This window comes from Dreissena polymorpha, chromosome 2 (genome assembly GCF_020536995.1).
Source record: "Dreissena polymorpha isolate Duluth1 chromosome 2, UMN_Dpol_1.0, whole genome shotgun sequence".
NCBI classification, from domain to species: domain Eukaryota; kingdom Metazoa; phylum Mollusca; class Bivalvia; order Myida; family Dreissenidae; genus Dreissena; species Dreissena polymorpha.
The window spans coordinates 153437926-153449919 of record NC_068356.1 but is presented as its reverse complement, the minus strand read 5'-3'; the positions used below and the strand labels follow the sequence as shown (position 1 = coordinate 153449919).

At 32.6% G+C, this 11994-nt stretch overlaps 1 long non-coding RNA gene across 1 annotated transcript; it reads right to left on the bottom strand.

The window, feature by feature from the left end:
• Positions 1-758: 758 nt before the first annotated feature.
• LOC127870490 (uncharacterized) lies at positions 759-4500 on the bottom strand. Its single transcript, XR_008044848.1, has 5 exons — positions 4484-4500; positions 4232-4288; positions 3606-3665; positions 3218-3245; positions 759-1787 (listed from the first exon to the last, which is right to left on the bottom strand). It is a non-coding gene; the product is annotated as an uncharacterized LOC127870490 (long non-coding RNA).
• Positions 4501-11994: the final 7494 nt, after the last annotated feature.

Genomic DNA, 11994 nt, shown 5'->3' with positions numbered 1-11994 from the left:
CATGGATCCAAACACAAGTGCGAAATACTTTCGAGCACTAGGATAACTCTTCGGCGAGAGTTGTGCATTGGGCTGGCATGATGATGTCATATTTTTAATTAATCCTTAATTTTGTGGCAATGCATTCAAAAATAAGAATGTATTATTTATGAAACTATTATTCTTTATCCACAGGTAACTGAAACCGAGAGTTTTTCCCACACATCCAACCCCTTTACATAACGTACCGTAACTTATAGCATATTATAATACTAATATTGTAAAAAAATGTAAGTTCAAAATTACAAACAAAGTTCATTATGTTGATCATATATTTCTAGCAGGAAGACTTTTGAAGCATGATTTATCAAGCGCAAACTTATGTTTACATTCACCGGTTTGTAATTAAAATCGTTAATGCAAAGAACAATTGGTTTGTTTGCAACAGATTAAATCTTTATGTATGACAAACAGTTAACGCTCGTCACACTTGGTAAATAGTATATCAAATACTTCGCCTACGTCTGCTTGTCATTATATTTCAAACATTTAAAAACATTTGTTCAGTCACAAGTTGACACAATTGACCAATTCGCAACACTGCTTGAATGAATCATTTATGTGTAAGAATGTGCTATTAAATTCAGGTTTTGCGCCATAGTATATACCGATAAACAACAATATGAGCTAAAACATAGCACAACAACAACAGCAACAATTCTGCATATTATTTAAAAATAAAGCAAAGCACGAATTTTTACTATACTGAAAGCGTTTAATGTGCAAAACTACATAGTAATAAAATAATTACAAGTCAATAGCTTATTTAAATCTCATGATAATTGTTCAAGATGAAACAAGTATATACATATATTCCGGAATATAAAAGTTATATTAATAGCATCGGTCTATAAAGAAAATAATTAACTATACTAACAACGCACAATCAATACAAGACAAACGACTTAATTTAAGGAGGCCAATTGAATTATGGTCGCTTGTATACAGGCGTTGCAAATTGTCCGATTATTGTTTGATTTGCATCAGCTAGAATGAATTTAATTTAGTTAAATTCATCTTCGTATTTATTTGTTAATAATTGAATGCCTGCACCCGTATACGTTTTTGTATATTTATGTTTTAATGAAATTTGTTAAAATAAAAAATGAGTCGTTCCACGGTGCGGTACATTGATTATTTTCTTTACACTAACATGACATATTCAAATAAGAGAGGACCTTGATATACGCCGGTATATTCGCAAAATTGTGTTAATCTGAAAGATCAAATATACCATTTCTAACGATATAGAAGTTTATCAAACAGTAATGGCTAAATTTTGTTAACAGAAGAAGTAACACTTAGAAAGCTGTAAATCGATGATATTCGATATACATATACATGTACTTATTGTTCACTCTTTTCGATCCTTGTTGTCTCATTTCCAACGCATTTCTAAACAAACGTTATATATCACATCTAGCATTGTGTTTTTATAGAAAAATACGCACGCCATAGTAATGCTATTTTTCACTTGAAAATGCTGAACATATGTCATCTTTCGTTAATGTCGTTTTAGCTTATAATGTTTAGTGATCTATTCTGAATGGCATACACAACGCGTAATAGAAAATGCTAACTTAAGCATTTCTAACATTCAAATGAGTAATCGTGTATTTATGTTATTATGTTTTGTGACTACGTTCTTATTCATGAAAGTTTAAATCGCCAAGGTCGTCGTGTTGCAAAAGCGATATACCCTACACCGTTAGACTGCGATGTCCGCCGGCGGTAGATCAGTAAGCATTCTGAAGTAGATATATGTAACAAAGTTATTTAAATATCAATTGCCTGACATTTCAGTAGATAGTGGCAAGCATACACGCTATCTTATAAAATGACAATAAGCGTAATCAAGTCATTATTACTATTAGACAGTTTCGTATAACACGTTTAACGAATATTCTCCACTTATACAAACACATAAATGTATGACACATTAACACAAACACAACACCGAGCGATGTTTTGTCTTAACCTCGTACATAATACTATCACAAATAATCGATTAAATAACACATTGTTGAAACCAACTAATAAATGTTACAACGCATACTCAGGTATGTGTTGTTTAATTTAAATAACAATCGACTAGAATTAAAATCACAAACTGAAAAATTGGAATTTCGCGAACGATCATCCACATGATGGTATATAGACTGCAAAAACGAAAACTCTTAACATAGTAACATTTTAACAGGGTTGTTTAAAGTTTTGTCATTAAACTGCGGGACCTATGAGCAGGCCCATGACCGATGAGAACAATGGTCGTTTGAAAAATATGGTTACGTGACATTTTAAAGACGTCAATATAGACTGTACGTAATACTTGACATAAATAAACACAACACACGCTCTTGAACATCGAGACATTTCTTTATAATGTTTCTGTCAGACTGCGTCTGCTTTCATATACAAATTTGGCTTAAAGGTGGAAAAGGATGCGCACTAGAAAGGAAACTTAGCGAGATAGATGGGCAGCTAGCCAACTTGACATTGACAAAAAAGGAATCAATACATAAGTAAACGTTTTACGATAAAAATTTGTTAGTTCTTATCTGTTTCAATTAGCATTTATGACCTTTTCGTTGATTTATTCAAAAATAGTAATGACCATAATAACATATTATGTATACTTTGATGACATTTCAGTTGAAAGCTGTTGAAAATATGTTAATTGATTTTTAAATAATTGTTTGATGTTAATTGCATGTCTGATTATTCTGCATAATATACTAGTTTATTTATGAAATTATTAAAAATTACTTTAGCTCATACCGCCTCAATCTAATGCAGCTGGTTTAGCACAATTATAAGGTTAATATGAATTCGAATAATCAATCTCAGTTTAGTATCGCTTACCTCCACAGAGTCCAGTTATAGTGTTGATGATGGTGGAATAACTCGGTTAGATAAATTTAGGGCACGGCTTTTTCTTGGACCGGCAAGTTTTGATAAAAGTTAGAAAATTTATGCAATGCCCGAGCCGCGTTCACGTCTAATAATTGACTCACCTTGCTTCCCACATAAGGGGGTAAGCTAGTAGGTGTCTAGCTAGTAATACTTAGACAGAAAATGAAACATACATGGGAGATAATTTGTTGGTACAGAATACCGTTAGTATAAATTATTTAATGACATACATCATACGCGTTTTAATATAAATATGCATATATACCCAGTATTCTCGATAGGACTTGAAATATCTGAAATGAAGCAGCACATGTATTAGCATACATGTTTGACGTTTTCTTTACAGCACAGAAAACTACTTATTTTTGCATGACAATATTTATGTATTGTTGTAAATTTTACAAAGCATCAACAGTAGCTCTCTTCAAATCCCCATTTTATTTGCATATTGACTGTGTATTTGAAAAAATGAAGAGCATTCCGAGGACATTGCAGGGAGAGTTATGTGTGTGTTAAATATAAGCAGAACACAGTGTTTCGAATACTTTAACAAATATGTAAATATGCACCATGAGAAATAAAGTGGTAACTATTCAAAAGTATATCGTTGAAAATAAAAAATAAAAACATAAAATTTGTAATTGTGTTCGTACCGGTCCTGTTGTTTGAAGATGGTGTAATCGGGCGGGAAATTCCTCCACTGCTGTTCGAATCTAAAATTCCATGTTCTATTGTTAGTACTATTATCAGTACAATGTATAGTATGAATTTGACGGAGGTTTAATATATGAACGCTAAAATCTGAACATGTTTGATGGTACTTTTTAATTGAGACCTGGACATTCGATCTAAGCATACGAATTTTACATTTTGTATAAGTTGCATAAGTTCAATAATATTAAGTCTTATTTAAATAAGGAGAAATGTCACGCTCAATCATAAACATAAATGCATGAATAGTTTGTATATTTGTAACGATTCTATTTCATTTGCATGATCACCTGTACATAATTTAACGAAAAACTCAACATGTATTTTCAAAGCAAAAGACATTGTTTTTTAATGTATCATTTGAAATACTTACTTAAAGGTAGTGGCATGCATTTATATATGAACAACTTAACCCTTTATTCTTTTGTTTAAAACGTTCAAAACTTGCATCAGGTGTATATTGTTTGCTTTGGCTATGAAATTGTACACATATTTCAAAACATGCATGGTATATGTTGATTATGGAAACTTGCTGGTTAGTTTTATGTATTATTTTATATTTTGTTACCGTTTGAGTAGGATAAACTGGGCGAAATTGACGATGGAGAGTGACTGTTTGTGTAAACTGAAATAGTACATTCTAGATAAATATATAAACAAAAAAGTACATACATACTGCATGTTATGTCATTTAAAACATGCATCCTATATATATTGTTAGATTTTATGACATTTTGTACGCACATTTTAATACATACATGACATGTGTTGATTATCGACGATGTTAGTAAGACATATTTATAATCAAATAATTGTATACCGTTGGAGGCTGCACTGGACAAGTTGACGACGAAGATCGACAGTTGGTGTGAGCTGATAATAACTAAAACTTACAGGAATATTTATAAAAATACTTAATAAATTATAATTTACAATAAAGACCACAAATTAAAGTAATTTTGCAATTGCATAAGGAATGGCGTTCGACAAATTGCATTTGAGTCTTTTTTTTATTTCTGTAAAAGACTCTATATACACAGTAAGTCGAGTGTTTACATATTTAGTTGTAATTGGTAGTTGTGTATCTATAAAATGTAGAAATGTATAAACATAAGTGTATGTAACTAAAGTTGAATTACGTTTGATATGATGGGAATATCTTGCATACATTATCATAGTAATAAATTTGATATCTGATATGTAACGGTTAGGGCAATTTTTATAATTTGCCGGTCGAGTATTTTGAGCAAAAGTCACAAATTTAGAATGGTGTCATTTTTATCTTGAACGTGCGCTTTTCATAAAAAAGTACACAGTTTGAATAAGGCACTTCACAGAGCGATAATAAGCTGTCCGCGGGTAAGAGTGTGCCAAAGGCGTTTTATAGTATTGATTTGGTTACCTAGTTGTTATCAATAATTCACCAAATTTAAAGCCTGACCTAGATATTCTCAATATGAACATTCTGACACATTCTTACAAAGTTTAATAACGATCTGCAAAAAAGTGACACAATACATTAATCACGCGGTTTAAACAATGACTCTAACAAGTCGTTTCAAGCCTTTTGAACTTGCTGACGGCTTTATTAAAATTACGAGCTAGAATATGCTTGTAACAAGTCGCATTTCTTCGCAGAGTGTGGTAGAATTGCATTCTCAAGTCATTTATTGAAGTGACTGATGCAAAACTGAAATTTCCGCTCACGCGTTAATCATTCAAATATCTGATTATTTATTTGATGTTTTTTGTAAATTGATTTTAGAACAGAGACCAAGTAACATAGACCGTTTATGTAGACTTATACCATAGTACATCGTTTTCAATACGATACAATTATAAATAAAAGGCTAGGCTGTCGGGCGCGTGTATATGTATACTAAATTCAATGAACATTTAAAGTAAAGGCAGAGAATACAAACAACGTTTATTGGAACAAAAAGTCAACATATGAAGTGTTTAAAGGCAGTAAGGATAAACGTCATTGCTTTTAACTTGCACTCATGTATATATAAGGGGCGGATCCCAGGATTTCTGGTTAGGGGTGCGGGATTATGAAACAGATTTGCTGGGGGTCTCCGGGGGCTGCTAGAGGCCCCCTGGCTGTGGTGCTAGGGGGTCCCAGTGGGCGAAAGCCCCCTGTAAGCTACAGCGATTTTAGTGATTTTGAAGGCTTTGGCTAACCACTTCTCGAGCATGTCACGCCTTATATACTTTCATGCAAAGTACCTTTCTTATATGCCTGATAAAAGTGCATAGTTATAGTTTAGGGGGTCTTCGGCCCCGGAAGCTCCACGATTTTAGTGATTTTGAAGGCTTTGACATGCACTTCTCGAGCATGTCACGCCTTATATACTTGCATTAAATTACCTTCTTATAATGCCAAAAAAGTGCATAGTTTATAGTTTTGGGGGTCCAGGGGAGCGAAGCTCCCCGGAAGATCCACGATTTTAGTGATTTTGAAGGCTTTGACAAGTTTTAATAGGTGATTTAGATCTAGTTAAGTGTGAAACATCAAATGAATTGACATTACTTTGGCGATTTTAGGGGGGGGGGCGTACGCCGCGTCCGCCTATGATATATGATGAAATATTAACAATAATTCCAAATATATTATATATATTACTTGACATAGTGTACATGACTGCAAAGTGATACATACACTGCTTAAAGAAACTATTAAGTCAATAAGTGGTATTAATAATAGCATTTCGTATAGTTAAAGCTTCTTTTACATATTTACATACATTTATAATTTCAAACTTTCATGTTGATGTCAATAAACTATGGAACTTAACAACAGATGATGAGTTAATGTAATAAATACGTGTTAATGTATTTTGACGTAGTTAAACGGTAGCATGGAGCAAACACAAATGAAATGGAATTCATCTATGGTCGGCGTTGATTATCAACAATGGCATAACGTTCTTCAATCGGAGAGATTATTGTTGCAAGAGTAATCTTCTTCGGTGCTGAATTCTCAACTGATGGGCAGACTGCCCATAAATTTAACGAAGTATTTTAAGAGTTAGTTGAAAAACAGTCGTATAACTCGAGGGACTGATTGATTTTTCTATTAATAATAAAGATAATTGATCAGGGCAAATTTTGGCTTTGATTCATATGTATTGCAAGTTCGCTTGCATTGTGCTTTTTATTTTAACTTGATCTAGTCATTTTATAATGTGTAGTTTAAAATGGTTATACCGTATCGCGTTTGAGTAACAATTTCTCCAAAGAATTGGATATCTTTGACAGGCGGGTGCATCATAATCAGGCACATATAAGTTCGCCTGGAAATTATCAGTACGTTTATCATTTGGTAAAAGTCTCACACACAACTACTATACGTGCATGTGTGTTCATGTGAAATGAGGATGGCTTATTTGACAAGCTGACACTTTTCATAAAATTAAAAGGTGATAAGATGTTGTGTGTAGTCACTGTTTGATACAATTAAACGTGGTAAAATTGCTGGTTGCATATGTTAGTAAAATATTCTATATAAAAATACGCAACATACGTTGTTTTTGACAATATCACAGTAATGAAATGCTGACATAATACAGATACTTAAAAATATAAAGTGTAACAACAAAAACATACCATGTTATTAATAATATGTTCCCTACTTAAAATTGGGCAAAACATAAATCCACGAAGCGATGAGACCCATTTCTCCTTAATAGTAACACTTGTATTGATCAACAACATATCTCACAAATAACGAAGTAAAATGTTATCAGGATTAAATAGTACCAGCCAAGGTATTGAACAGTATAAAGAAGTATTTGTTCTAAATAACGGTACCAATATGTGATACGGAACCACTTCTGTTTGCAAAAAAGATAATACAATCGGAGTATTAAGTTTTTTTATATTTAAAAAGCAACACAGAAACAAGACGATCAAATTTGCTATGGGCATAGGATACTAAGGTTATAGTTACAAGTAATATTTTTACTAAGTTTCCCAATGTTTGTTTGTAAATAATTGAATGCAAAAAGAAATACAGGTGCTAACTTAATAATTGGCAAATGTGCAAATCGACAAATACAGTGCGTTGCATACAGAAACGTGTCTAGTATTGTGATTCGATCTCTCTTGTTCTTTATCACGTAATCATATACATTGATTTAAACGTTGTAAACACTTTCATACTTTATTATTAAAGAAGAAAAATAATTTAAGGTTTTGGGAAGTTTAGTTTGTTACACATAAAATGTGTAACATTAATGAATGAATAAAGCCAAATGCAATATGGATATAGGTATCAAAATGTTTATTGTTTAGGAAATGCCATAATTCAATATCACAGCTTATTTCAATAGCTTCTGCGACAGAAGAGTCAAACTCTTATACAATGAATATGCATTTAACATTTAAACAATAGTTCACATAAAGTGACAATGTTTATTAAAAGTACTTGCCTGTAGATATTACTGACAGGATTGCAACAACAATGATTGGAACTGAAGCACATAGTCATGTAAATGTATATTAACAATACACGTAATTATGTTCTGGTTGCATTTTCTTCGAAACAAAGAAAGCAATCTAAATCTGACTAAACTACAATACTGTGTTTAAGGTGGTGTATCAGTTAAACCAACAAAATACAAATAGTCTGACTATAGTTATTCTCTGCATCGTTTCAGCAATTGTCATATTATATATTTAACCGTCATATATACATATAATTAAACTTTATTTTTAAGAGGCCACTGTATAAAATGGGTACAATAAGTGATATTTATAATTCAGTTTGCGTGTAACTAATAAAAGCTTTAATACTTTATTGTTCTTTTTATAAACTGTGAAAAAAGTATGGAATCATAAAATAAACAAAAAACAATACAATTAATACAACATGAATCACAATAGTTGTGTAACTCACATTTTGTTTTGCACAGCTCTATAGATACACTCCTAACGTTATAGTTTAATATCAATTATAACAACAATTATACAAACACATTGACATTTAATATAATTAAATAGCATACACGCTCGACTTTATGTGTTTCTTAGAGCATTGTTTAATAACGCGTTGTTGAAAGAATGGTACGACTTAAACACATTTATCTGAAAAATCTTAAATTGAGTTTAACATTCAAACTACGCCACCATGGGTAAATGTTATGATAACGTAATAATACAAATTTGAATGTGACTGTGTAAATTATGTAGATTTTATAAGCAATCGGTTATGGTAAAATTAAATTAATAAATCACTCCAAATATATTTGTAAACTTGAATAATAAACGCATTCCCAATAAAAACGAAATATTTGCGGAAAGAATTGTAAGCGGACTGTAACGAATTTGGCGGTAATCATACGCATATACAAAAGAAGAATGTCGATGTTAACATATTAACAGGAGAATGCATAACTAACAAGAGGGATTCCTTAAAAATAAATATAACTTCAATGGGCAACGATTACATACTTACCTTTGTTTGGGGTTTCAGAAGTCCCTTCATTTGTTTTTATTTTTGGCCTTTCGATTGATATGGAAGCTTCGTTGCTCGTGTTGTATGTTTCGTAACAAGTGTAGTCCCCATACGTGTCTTCGTTGAGTTGTTTAATTATAATAATTCCACCATGTCCTGTATACAGTGGTTTTCTAATATTTTCTGCAAATGTTCCATTCAAGACGAAACAATCTCGCTCAGCAGTAAAACACTCAGCGAAAATAGTATCTTCATTGGTTGCTGTGTTTCTTTTCCGGAATGATAAATCCTTGTTAAAAGTACATTCTATTATATCCAAATGACCATTCAATTTCGTGATATTAACCCCTTGATGCAGGAAATCTGAAAACAGTTTATATTGTCAATGCCAATAAGATGTCATGATTCTAAAAAAAGACGACACTATATAAAAACAATACAACGCAGGACAACACAGCGAACCAACGTATTACAGAAAGAGATATATCGCAATGTACATGTTATCGTGTATATAGCCATTTTTTTTTATTTTGCGGGTAGATTTTTATGAAAAAAAGTTACTTGTGTTTTGATTTCCTCCGTCGATAATCACAATGACTTCTCCGATACCATAATAAAGGACCTGGAATATTATAAATATATTAAACATTTCCAACTTTCTATCAAATCTCATTTGCTAGTAGTATAGTATAACTAAACTCGCTTTTTAACATGTGTTTCAAATGTACTAAATTGTTATTTTTAACGGAATGTAATATCAACATGACATCGATAGGAAATAATTGTAAATACATTGACCCCACTAGGATTAGTTTAAACCTATTTATTTCAGCTCGATTGCATTGAAAGCCTAAGGCTTATATAAACACTCTCGAGTCCGTTTCCTGGGCCTAGAACTTGGTGTCTTTGGGGAAGATCTAAAGACGCTCCCACGGTGGGGATCGAACCCGTGACCTCCCGGTCGCTAGGCGGACACCATATTCATTACACCACAGCGACCTTTAATCCCACTAGGATTAAGACCTGATATACAGGATTTTGCCGTAACTTCTTTGCAATCACACCCATTTTATAACGTGTTTATTTTAGTTTATGTAAACAATCAACGTTTTAACATAACCCTTTTAACACAATTTTTTTAACAATATTTAAAGTGTCCAATCGTTCTGCTGTCGTAAAATTATAATTTAAGTCATACAATATTTGTTTTAATGTAATCATATATCTGTATTGCTATAGCGCACCTTATCATTCACTTTTTTAATTTATGTTTGATTTTGTGACAAAAAATCAATTGTCAATTTGATAACGAGCCCCTTTAATGACTATGAACATCAACATAAAATCCAACACAAACTGTAAGTACTCAGAAGTTTAGAAAGGACACATACTATTATATTTGCTTTTTAAAAATGACACTTCGCTTTCATCACAATTATGTAAAATAACCAAGTCGAAGTCTTGACACAAGTAGTCCACAGCATGGAAATGGCGAAATTAGCACTCCACGTTTTTTTCTAATGCTTAAATCGATACCAAATATGTGCTAGGCACCAATAAACAAGTAAAGCGACCATGCTAAACTCAGCGAAGCCCAAAATGGCTGATATCGGGGCGGACTCAAGATATAGGCGCTTGCTAAGATATTAACCAGGCTGTCTTGACATATAGACCGCAATCTTTGGGGATTTAACGATTGACAATTTAACCCCGATGGAATAAACATGATGCAACCCGCCATATTTATCCCCGAAAAACACTCGCCCCATTGGGTTATACCGTTTTACATTAGGTACGCGTAGGGTAAACTTGACAGAAATCTCGAGTCTTGAAGACAGAGGCTACAACGACCTTGAACAAACTGTTGTGCTGCGCAACACAGCCAAATATGACACTTTGATTTGAACATAACATTTATGTTCAGCTCCGAGCAGCTTGTATCTTTGTAGTCATCACTAGCTTCTGATGGCCCTTTGAATTATTCTTGTGGAGCCTGGGTTGGATCAGGAGAGCTATTCGCCAAAAACTCTCCACTATCAGAACGAAAGAGAAACCCGGTATCAAATTTGTGCACTGGAATGAAGAAGAGGTAGGAACACGGATACAGAATACGAAAATTATCTGTATATACACACTATCAACATCTGCCTAATACAGATAACAAACATGCACACAAGGAAACATTAAGCTCAGAGTGTTTAGAGCGTTAAGAAGCAATTGTCAAAGATATCAGAACCAATGAGCGATGGTCCTGTTCAGAAACAACTTGAACATCATTTAACAAAAATAACTAGATTGAGGTGACAGAGTTCATCTACAACAAGATCACCAACAATGCACACTAGAGTTGGTAAGGTTCTCCCAAAGCAAGATATTATCATTAGACACAACCCAAGTTCCGAGACAAGGGCTTCATAATCGCTGGAAAATTTAAGACATTCTCAGAGTTTTAATTTGAGAATATTTGAGACAATTACTGTTATAAAAACTGCAACGCGTCTATATAAACAAAGACCGTTTATTTGAACACATCATATAAATGTGTACATTTTCGATATATTAGCTTAAATGGTTTTCGATTTTCAAAGTGGAAAATAAATCTTGAATATCTTAAGTATCAATGACAATAACCATTAGCCGTCTACCGCCCATTTTGTTTAAGATCCCTAGCAATGTCTGCCTATGAGTTATCTACATTACTTACGATAACAAACTTTCGATAACAAATGTTGAACATTTATTTGTACATATCAAATCCTTTTATGTTTCAATTTAACTCGAGTTACTGACAAGACTTTTTTCTAGTTTAATAACTATGATCTGTTTCTTTACCAACCATTTGTTATTCAACTCAATGCACAATTGTATGTTGA